Source organism: Mytilus edulis, chromosome 3 (genome assembly GCF_963676685.1).
Source record: "Mytilus edulis chromosome 3, xbMytEdul2.2, whole genome shotgun sequence".
Lineage (NCBI taxonomy): Eukaryota > Metazoa > Mollusca > Bivalvia > Mytilida > Mytilidae > Mytilus > Mytilus edulis.
In genome coordinates this window covers 48,435,123-48,447,564 of record NC_092346.1, presented here as the reverse complement: position 1 = coordinate 48,447,564, position 12,442 = coordinate 48,435,123, and positions in this window count along the sequence as shown.

Genomic DNA, 12,442 nt, shown 5'->3' with positions numbered 1-12,442 from the left:
CCAATACACAATTTTGTCATGGATCCATTTGTGTCCTTTGTTTAATATGCACATAGACCAAGGTGAGCGACACAGGCTCTTTAGAGCCTCTAGATTTCCTCATCTCATTATGAAATTGTGAAGAAAATGATGTAGGCGTGCGAATGAAACAAATCTCTGTCAAAGTCTCAATCCGAAAACGTAAACCATTTTAGTTCAAAGTACGGTCCTCAACAACGAGCATTAATTGGTTCACACCGAACAGCAAGCTATAAAGGGTCCACAAAATTACAAGTTTAAAACCTTTCAAAGAGGAAAACCAACTGTTTATTTTAGTTTATTAACTTTATGCTCGACTTATGCCCTATATGTATCTTTCGTCTCTATATCAGTGTTTAAGTACTAGCGGTAAAATATTGATTGAAACGTTCATAGTAAAATGGGCATATTTGATTTTATGACATGAATTTAATATCAATGACAGCTTATGTTCATTTGGTATCTGAACTCGTATTTGTTTGTCTTATACATTTTTTTTTATTCGAGCGTGACTGAAATTTCTTTTTACATGATGTGCATATCTAACATTTATCTGTGCTATCTTCAATGAGTTAAATCAATGAACTATGTGTTCGGTTTTTAAATTACTAAGGGCTTCTTGTCTTTCTACTTTTTGTAAATACACCAGAACAAGCTTTCCATGACTTTCATTAATAAGAAAATAATTGATGAATGGTCTTCGTAGCAAATTTACCTAACGATATTGGGATATCGGTATTTAGTCGCATCTTAACTTGTACATGCGATTTGTTACAAACCGGTATTTTTAAAAATAAACTAACAAATGTCGAAATGTTCAGGACTTAATTAAATCTGTATTTGGGTAAGATGATGCAAACATACGATTTTTATTGCGTCTTACACTTTATTAAAATAGTGTGTAAAACGTTAATTATGAGCTATGAAAGTCAAGTGGCTCGAGCATTTTTCTGAGGAAGTTTTAAAAAAATTCAAAGAAATATTGTTTACAGTGGGTTAGCTTTCATTAGTCTTCACATCCTATAGATTAACAACTTTTGGTTTTATTTATAATTAAGAATCTTCATTGAAGGTGAAGCACGAATGCATAGTTAATTAATAATATTGATGTGCCATTTGTATGTAAGAGTGACATTCCTTTGTATTATGTGTCGATTCGAAAAAGATATGCGAGTATTGTCTCCCTTGAACAGGTTCATTATTTTATTATTAAGAATAGGTTTCTGATATAATATTGAATACTTACAAAATGTATCAATTCAATATATTTCAGTTTTTGTTATTGGTGTATCAAAAACAGTGATGTAAGAATATAATTTCATAAATTTGAAACGTTTAAAATGATTAAATACCAATATAAAGAACCATTCATCATTTTTGAAAAAGACTATAAATGAACGACGAATTATTTATCTCCCCTTAATGATAGATTGAGTGCGAAATTCACAAGAGTTATCTAATATCAATCACAGACAGGGACTAGCAAGCAATTTTTAATTGTAGCTTATTTAACATTAAAACACCTTATGTTCTTATTCAATACTTCAAACGAACATAAAGCATTTATAAAGTAAAACTCAACACCGTTATTTGGTTATCAGCTCGCCCCGACAGCACAGAAAGCTTCGAATTTTCTTATAACGACTTTTAATCTTATCAGTTATGTCAAGAACTAATCTATAGGCTTGTGTATTGGAGTTGGGGATGAATTTTGAAAGTTTGTTAACAGTGTCTAATAATTCCTCGTTAAAGGTGTACTGAATTCTGTTTCCTTCCCCCTTAAATTTTAGAGTGACGTCCTCCTTAATTTTTCTCTTAAGGCAATCTTGTTCTTGTATGAGTTCAGATTTCAACTCACCTAATTTGCTGTCTAAAATTGTCTTAAAAAGCTCCACAGTATCTACCAAATCAGACGATTATCAGCTGCTTTATGAATATTAGGTGGCGGTATACTATTATCTCCTTCAAGTAGTATGTCTTCGTTCAATTCCAGACGTGGAGAAGATTCGGACATTTTACCAAGTGGCGATTTACGAAAACGAACCTTTACTGTCGGATAGGCGAACCTCGAAGGACAATTCTAGACTTTCTTTTTATAATTTTAGCGCTAAAATTCTAGCATGAAGTTATCATGATTGATATAACTTAAACCGGTAATAACTTACTGATTGTCCAATCAAATTAAACATAAACATGTTTTGATTTAAACACACGTGCTAAAAAACAAATACACTTGTTCCCGAGTAACCTTTATAAATACATTTTCCGCTATAAACGAATGTTATGTTATACAAATCTAGTCTTCGTTCATTAAATCGTTCCGGTTCCGTAAATTTTGTATTATCACTTAGAATCATAAGAAGCACACCAATATATTATGTGACAGAGAAAGCGACAACATCTTGATAAAAACAAAACAAAAAAACACAAACCATGGCCACGAAAGAGACAAATGACAATATACAAAACTATATGTGAGCAACACGAAAACACTTAGACTCATATTTTAAAATTTCAAATATCATTTACGTATTCACATCACTGTTACCTACAAGTTTGGGTATTTGATCACACGTGGCTGTTTTTTCAGTGTAACTCAATATGGACGCCAGTTACTCACACAATATTTTGGTAAAACTCCCCATCCAAGTAACAATTTATAAAGGTAAACCATTATAGGTCAAGGTACAACTTTCGAAACGGAGCCTTGGCTTACATCGCACAACAAGCTATAAAGGCCCCCAAAAATACTAGTGTAAAATGTTCAAACGGGTAAACGAACAGTCTAATCAATATAAAAACGAGAAACGAGAAACACATATGAACCACATAAACAGACGACAAACCCTGAACATCAGATTCCTGACTAAGGACAGGTGCAAACACTTGCAGCGGGATTTAACGTTTTAAAGGTACCAAACCTACTCCCTTTTCTAAGAAAAATAGTAAAATTTTACAACATAAAAAGACACACTATAAGATATCAATTAGAATTCTTAACTCAATCAAAAAACGTAGTTACACAAATTAACACACAATGAACGAATACATTTGATCTGTGATACAAGTAATAAAACTAAAGGATAAATAATTAAGCTGTAAGGTAAAAAGTAAATAAATAGGTTTAAACTAATATGAAAGTCTACAACCGCTGTGAAATGTTAAACAACTTTTAGAAAATCATCAACTTTGAAAAGGAATTACGTCATATTATACACAGGTACATGAAAATAATTGTGTTGTTAAGTATACTTCTTCTATAGTGTGTATAATCTTCCGTTTAGAAAAACAAATTAATGTCTTGTATATCAATAAAACTAATGGAAAACTTGGTACATATGGGGTGAATATCAATAATAAAACTATACAATTGGTGCTCGATCAAACTTCGTGTTCTTCATGTACAGGTACCGGAACAGTACTTAAGGAGAAATGAAATAATTTCAAAGAGGGACGAAAGATACCAAAGGGACAGTCAAACTCATAAATCTAAAACAAACTGACAAAGCCATGGCTAAAAGTTAAAAAGACGAACAAACAACAGCACACACGACACAACATAGAAAACTAAAGAATAAACAACACGAACCCCACCAAAACACTAGGGGTGATCTCAGGTGCTCCGGAAGGGAAGGGTATGCAGATCCTGCTCCACATGCGGCACCCGTCGTGTGGCTAATGTGATAAGAAATCCGGTAAATAGTCTAATTCGGTAGGTCACATTCAGGAAAGGGAAGGGGATTGTAGTTACGACATATCCGATATCATTTGTGATACGGTTATTCCATAACGGTCAACCAACTCGTGATGGCGTCCGTAAAATTTACGAAGGGATGATTTCAACTTCACCATTTGGAACTCTTGGTTTAATAGCTTCCTTGTAAGCAGCAACCCTCTATCTAGAAAATCATGATAGGAAATGCAAGCACGGGAATATCGTTTCAATTGGGAGATATATACCCCGTATGCAGGTGCTGCTGGAATGTTGCTACTTAGAAATGGAAAGTTCACAATTGGAAAGCTGAAATCATCTCTTTTGTCGTAGAGTTTGTTTTCAACCGACCCTCATTGTCAATTTCTAGATGTAGGTCAAGATATGAGGCCGACTTAACTGTATCTGTAGTATCCTTTATCTCTAGCTCGATTGGATAGATGCGTTCCACATAGTCACCAAATTTTGAATTATTTAGTGAAAGAACATCATCTATATAGCGAAAAGTAGAGTTAAAGAATAGTGCTAACTTCTTATCTTTCTTCCTAAGAAGGTCCTGCATGAATGTTCATAGTACGAAGTAGTGAAAATATGTTGTTACTTGAAACAACCAAAGCTAGTATAAAGACAAGATCCATGTTACCATTAAATAATAATAAAGGCATTACAAATTGTATTAATAGGTCAAATTCACAAGAAAGTCAGATATGAGAGTACTCGCATTGACATTTACATGTAAGTCCGTAAGTCCGTGTAAGTTGATACACTGTAGTCCAACGAATAGAACTTGTCCTCGAAAAACCTATCTTCGGGAATAACTCTTGTCATGTTTCGATGACAACTGCAGTATTAAATTGACAGTTGAAGCGTATCTTCGAACTATTCCGACCTGAATAATAGCATTGTGCTCCTATTGTAAAAATATTCATTATGTATTTTCTACTTAGATCTCCCATTTCATAATTTTAAAGAAACAAAAATGATTCCTATCAGTAAAAGCACTAGTTCTGCATCATATCTTGATCTTTTTCTCGATAGTGATACAGATGGAAAACTGTAAACTAGTATCTATATGAAAGACAATAACAATCAAAATCAAGGAGTAAACAAAGACTCACAAAACAAAGGGACATTTACACCAACAGTTAAAAATAATAAATAAGAAACAACACAAAATCCACTAAAAACTGGGAGTGAAATCAGGTGCTCAGGAAGGGTAAGCATTTCCTGCATCGTACACGGCACCTTTCGTGTTTTTCCTTTGTTAACAACATGCCACTAAGACTTCATTCACCGAAATTTGAGGTTATATTTAAATTCCGTACCGACTTGTTTTCGCGGTCTTGGATCTTATGATAGCAGTGAAGGCAATTAATCTGTAATTTTAACTGTTGTGTTATTTTCCCTATATTTCAATTGAATGTGAATAAAATAGACGAACGATGCATAACAGGACTTTGAGAAATTGTTGAAAATCACAGTTATACGGACTTTTTTTCTAAACGCCTTCAGATATTTGGCTGAGTTTTGGCATGTGAGGTAACCATAATGAGTCAGAGGTCAAGTTTAAGTTTCGTTCCGCTCCGCTAATTTTTGCTGAAATTACGGGCTTTGGACTTGAATAAATTATTGAAAATCATAGTTTTATGGATTTTTTTACTATAAGCCTCCACATTTTCAGCTGATTTTTGTTATGTGAGACTACAATCATGTTTGTGTCCTCATGTGTTTATAATGAAATTGCAGATTTTTCAATTTTGGGGGACGGGGCCATTTGTGTCGCTTTGACACATCTAGTTATGCATTTAATCTCCCCACCGAGCACACACATACAGTATATATCATTCAAAAGAGGAAACATTGTACTATAACAAAATACCTGTCGTAAGGACCTGATGTGGTCACATTTTTTTAATTGAGTTCAAAGGTCACTTTGAGTTCAAAGGTCACTGAGATCACCCCTAGTTTTTGGTGGGGTTCGTGTTGTTTATTCTTTAGTTTTCTATGTTGTGTCATGTGTACTATTGTTTTTCTGTTTGTCTTTTTCATTTTTAGCCATGGCGTTGTCAGTTTGTTTTAGATTTATGAGTTTGACTGTCCCTTTGATATCTTTCGTCCCTCTTTTACAAATCTGTCAAACTTTTGAAGGGTTTCATTTTTTTCTATCTATTTCTAATCTCTACCTCAGTACAAATGATACTGTTTTGGCTATAGTAATGTTTGTTTTTATACATAAACCTTATTCATTAATATTTTTAATCAAAATGTTTCACAAATCGACGTTTATTAAAAAATATTTAAACAATCCAGTTTTCGACCCATGAAAGGTTTAGAGCCCCTTAAGCTTATAAATAGATTCAATTAAAGGTAAAAAATCAAGTGTTATGAACGACAATATTTTATTTGCTTTTAACTAGGATATTGGGTAAGGTATCAAACCAGAAGCAATAGTACACTACAGACAAATAGGACCTCGAATTGAATGTGCGGATACATCTTGTTTTAAAACTACAGGTTCTTCTGGGGTTTTTTTACAATCTATGCTGCTTATTATCATTATCAGTTGTGTATTTTACTCTGGTTAATGTATTTGTAATGTACCTATAACTAGCTCCCTTATTCCATTTGCAAGGTTCCACAAACTTCAAAGGTATTCAATATAAGAAAGTAAGAAGATGTAATATGATTTCCACTGAGACAACTCTTAACAAGAGACCAACTGAGACATTAATTTATATCTATAGGTCACGACGACATTCAACAATGAAGGAAACTCATGCAAAGAGTCAACTCTATTATTCTAAAAATGCCAAATGTACAACAAATGAAATATATAACGGACTGATTTATGTGCAAAATATTGCAAACAGATATAATATATAGCAACAAACGACAATCACTATATTACAGGCTCATGACTTTAGACAGACCAATACATGATTTGGCGAGGTTAAACTAGTTCGAAGGCTAGATTATCGCTGATTGTTACTCCCAGGTATTAACTAGCTTCCTTGGTTTCGAGTGTGTGTCCATGTAATTTGTAATTTGTTGGTATTACAGGATGGTTCTTAAGTTGTATTCGGATTACAATGCATTTTTCGTATTGAAGCTCATTTGCAACTTATTTTCCCAGTCCTCTAAAGATGAAAGATCTATCTACAGTAGGTCACTTTCTGCTTGGTTGCTTGTGGTTCTATAGTAGAAGCTGCCGTCTGCAAATAGTTTGGTTTCTGATGATGTTGCGGTTCCTGGCATGTCGTTTATGTAGCCCAGGAACTTTGTAGGTCCAAGAACTCTGTCTTGAGGTCGAAGAGAGAGTATTGGTCCTTTTTCAGAGACAGCTTCTTCTAGGATAACGCTTTGCAATCTGTTGTGTTGGAATTATCTTATTCACTTGTTTGCTTTAGAGTTTACTCAGTAGTACTCAAGTTTATGTTGTAGGCGATGGTGTGGCACTTTATCACACACTTTTGCAAAATCTAGTAGAATGATATCTATCTGGCTGTTTCTTTTTAATTTTGATGCAATATCATGAATGGTGATGATTAGTTGGAATTCGAAAGATCGTTATTTGTGGAAACCATGTTTTGTGTTTGTAAGAAATTGATAATGGAAATGGGGAATATTTCAAAGAAACAACAATCCGACCATAGAGCAGAGAACAGACAAAAATCAAAATGTTTCATTATACTGCTGTGTACAATGTGTTCCAGGAATTTGCATGTGTTGATGGTAAGTGATACAGGTCTGAAATTTGATGCAATGTGTCTTTCATCCTTTTTTGAAAAGTGGGACTACATTTGTAACTCCTCCTGTGTTGAGAGTTGCTTTGTTCAGTTCTGTAAATGTCAGGTTGAAAGCTTCCTCACTCTTAAAAAGGAAACAAATATGTGTACTTGTGTGATCTTTTTAGCAAGAACGATTGTATAATTCCTGCAATTCTTCCAATTGAAAACTACCAAATGAAATAAATACATCTAGAACTTCATCCAATCTTTTATTCATTTGAGATACAAAAATTCATTTTCCCAATGCTAGTAAATTGACTTAAACTTTCAGTCGATGTATTTTTTGCATATAATGTTTAACGACTTTCGTCTTTTTTTAGCACTCGATGGAGTCAGTTTAAACGGACCCGCGGAATTTAAACTGAAACTATTCGTCAATTACTTTGATTTTATACAATAAGAATTCTGAAAATATATTTTACGGATAATCACAAAAAAATAGAATATAAACATAAACATAAACAAACAAACTTTGTATCATATATATATATGCAATCGATTGAAAATATGTGTGCACAATAGCGAAAAGGGTAGTAATTTTAATTATCTGTTGAGCATGTTGAGTGCATAATGATTGATAATAAACAAAATGTGATGGAAAGAAAAGGATTAAGTTCCGTATAGACAATGTTGGTATTTATCAATAAGTGTCAATAATAATGCTTTAGTGGAAAAGCGAACTTAAGGCTTTTTTGTATTAATATACGGCTGAATTTGCAATAGATAAAATGACCTCACTTTTAAACAGTCAAAACTTTATAAATTTGATTCACTAAAAGCAAATTAAATACTGAAAAGAATAATTTTGAACTGTTCTTATAGCTAAGGTAAAAACATATGAATTAAATGTAAGCAAATATATTAAATATTATTTTGTAAAAAGGGGGTTGAAAACTTCCAATATACTACTAGTCATTAAATCTACTTTTAAAATGAATATGATCATACGAAATTCCTACGCCAGATCAGAAAACAAAGAGTTTTTTTTAAAGTTAAGATCATTTTTAGCCGTGTGTTATTTAGGAAGATTAAACTTGAAGTCTAGACGACTTTTTACACTCTGTTACCGCACTATAATTGGTTTGAGTAAATACCTTAATCGAAGAAAAATGCAACACCATCCATATTGATGTTTATTTGTTGGAAATCTAAAGAAATTGACACATACAAAATATGTCTGCAAAAATATTTTAATGCGAAGGGTTGTCTCAAATTTTCAGGAAAATATAATGAAAAAAAAAAGGGCCGTCCATGAAAATGGATAATATCAAATGGTTTGGTATGTTTTGGTAATATCGCTCTTCAACTGTAGATTTGCTGATACATTTCACATTTTCATTTAATTTTTCAATTCATTATAGTATTTGCAAAAATAAGATTTGGAATACTTGTCAATAAGACAGTTTCGACCTCAGACTAAATAAAGTAACAAGTTTTGACTTAATAAAAAGAACTGAAGAAGAAAATATACCTGGACTTCTACTTCTTTTAGACTTTGAAAAAGCATTGGATACTCTTGAATGGTCATTCATAAATAAAGCACTTGAATTCTTAGGTTTTGGTCCTGATTTCTGTAATTGGGTAAAATCTTTATATTTTAATATCGAAAGTTGTATCATAAATAATGGTCATTGCTCTAGTTTCTTTAATATAGAAAGAGGGGTTCGTCAAGGGGATCCTTTATCCCCTTATCTTTTTATACTGGCTTTGGAACTTATGAGTGCAGCAATGAAAAATAACCCAGATATTAATGGTATTAAGATAGATAACTCTGAATATTTGCTTAGTCAGTATGCAGATGACTCAACCTTAACTTTGGATGATGATGAAAAATCGTTAGAACAATCTCTATATATTTTAGAAAAATTCTCTGAGTGTTCTGGTTTACGAGCAAACTTAGAAAAAACTGAAGCCATTTGGATTGGGTCAAAAGCGCATTCAAAAGAAATATTTCACCAAGGAGAAAGATTAAACTGGAATCAGACAGGGAAATTTAAACTCTTAGGTATAAACTATGATCTATTTGCTGTCGACAAGACTGCCTATAATTTCAAAGAGAAAATTGAAAAGATAAACTCATTATTAAATACTTGGATTTACCAAGATCTTACATACCTAGGAAAAATAACAGTCATAAAGTCTTTAGCATTGCCAATTCTCATTCAGTCATTAACAATATTGCCAAATCCCTCTTTTGAAAATTTTAAGAAAATTGAAAATATTTTTTTAAAGTTTCTATGGAATGGCAAACCAGATAAAATCAAAAGAAATGTACTAATTGGATCATATGATACTGGAGGACTAAAGATGCCTCATATTGAATCCTTCTGTTATTCATTAAAAATGACATGGATCTATAAATTATTAGACCCTTTCAATCTTTCTCCTTGGAAAATTCTTTTTAATGATAAGTATAGAAAATATGGGGCAGATAAAATATGGATGATGAATAAGGACAGTATTGAACAAATTTCAATATATTTTAATAGATTTTGGAAGGACATCCTTCTAAATTGGGCTAAACTGAGGAATGCTTCCCATGACCATAATGATTTAATGGGCCAACCTATTTGGTTTAATAAACTTTTAAAAATTGATAATAAAACTATTTTTTATGAAAAATGGTGTGAGGCAGGAATATTTTTTGTCAATGATTTACTGAATGAGAACAATGAATTTCTCTCTTTTAATCAATTTAAAGAAACATATGATATCGATACAAATTTTCTTCAATTCTATGGTATATATCATATGATCCCAAGTAGTTGGAAGGACCAGATCAAAAACTGTGAAAAGAAAATCAACATTACTTGCGATAATTTAGACTTTTTGAAAACAAATCAGAAATCATGCCCATATTTTTATAAATTATTTTTGGCTACTTATCATAAAAACCCCACAAAATCACAAAATAAATGGAAAGAAATTTTGCATATGGAAATAGCTCACTGGGATCTTTTCTATATGCATCCTTTCAAGTGTTCTTTGAGTAATAAAATGATCATTTTTCAATACAAAATTCTGCAAAGAACTTTAAGCACAAATAATCTGCTATATAAATGTAAACTTAAAGAAACACAACTATGCAGTTTTTGCAATGAGACAAAAGAAACAATAGAACATATTTTTTGGGAATGTTACATTGTCAAAAACTTTTGGTTTCAACTAGTTGATACACTACATTCAAATCGCAATTATGAGCTTCTGATATCAAAACAAAACATTCTCTTGGGATCAGATATTATAGATATATCAGGAAATTTTTTTACTGTTCTCATGAAGTACTATATTTATTCTTGTAGATTGAACTCACTGTTACCTTGTGTTAAGATTGCACTAAAGAAATTGAAAAATTATTACATTGTTGAAAAACTATCTTCCACTTTTCACAGTTCTTCTGCAATAGGTGAAAAAATAGAAAAAAAATGGGAACCATTTCAACAACTAATTTTATGATACAAGAAAGATAACTCATACTTAACTGAAAATAAATGTGTAACACAACTTGATGCACATCACAATTGGACAGTGGTTAGTGTGCATCATATAGATATTATATATATGTATGTATGGAAGAATTAAATATGTGTTACTATGTTATGATAATAGGAGTTTAAATACTGGTTGGTTTTTGTTTTTTGTTATGTGATTTCCAGATATTGTTAGAGTATGCCACTATATATATTATATTATGATCTGAGTACATGTATGAATAGAATAATTAGATTGCATAAATAATAATTATAATCGTTTAATACCAATTTAATCATTTATGAATATAAGTCAATGATTTTTTATATTTATTTTATTTTATTTATTTTTTGTTTGTTTGTTTTTTGTACTTTTTGTTTTTGTATTGTTCTTTTTTTTTTGTTTGTTTGTTTTTAGTTTTAGTTGGTTTTTTTTGGGGGGGAGGGGGGTTTATTTGGTATAGGGAGGGGGATGTTTATAAGCACTGACACTGACAGGTCAAAATGAATAAACTTGTATTGTATTCTTCTTTATAAAAAAAAAATGCATATAGATATTGTATGAGATGAAGAAATACCAAATAAAGAATTATAAAAAAAAAATAAAGTAACATGTTGCATATTTTGATAAACGTATGTCTTTCAACCATGAAAATGCAATTGTTTCTCTTTAAAAACAATCTAGCAATTTATCGCCATTGACTTCCATGCAGCTAGCTGTTTTGCGCAGCAGATGCAGCACGTTTATAAAGTGTTACTTTGATTTGACCTAAGTTTTTCGATAAAAAAAATGTAAATTTGATTTACCATTGTGAAAAGATGATTCGTTTCCTACTTTTACTCTACTGTGGAACAATTCAAATATATTGAATTCCGAGGCAAATTCTAAACGAAAAGTTTCTAATGAAAGGTCAAAATCAAGCTCAAGCATATCAATCAAATGGAAAACATCTGTCGTATTCCTGACTTGGCACAGGTATTTTATTATGTATAAAATGTAGATTAAACCTGATTTTAAAGCTAGCTGAACTTTTTACCTCTATTACAGTCACACAAAATTTTTCCCAAATAGTTTAATATTGCTGGGTCTGCAAAGTGCTCCATGAAACAATTTGGTTTCTGTAAAAATGTATCATTATAATAAAAACAAATATATTTGAATTGAGAGGGCAACAATATAAAGCTTTCTGCAAAAAAGTATGCTAGTGTAGTCACGAACTTGGTATTTATATTAAATCATGCTTTAATTCACAGCAGTTGCCTCAGTATGTTATTGTCAAATGCAAGAGCATTTATTGTCTGTTCGGGTTTAACTATTATTGACAAAACTGAGCAAACGCCGTTTTATGTTTAATTAATTCATATTTGTTTTTAATGTTTGTTCAAAGCGTTGATACATTCACCTTTCATAACTTGGAAACAATGTTGGTATTTATTAATAAGTGTCAATAATA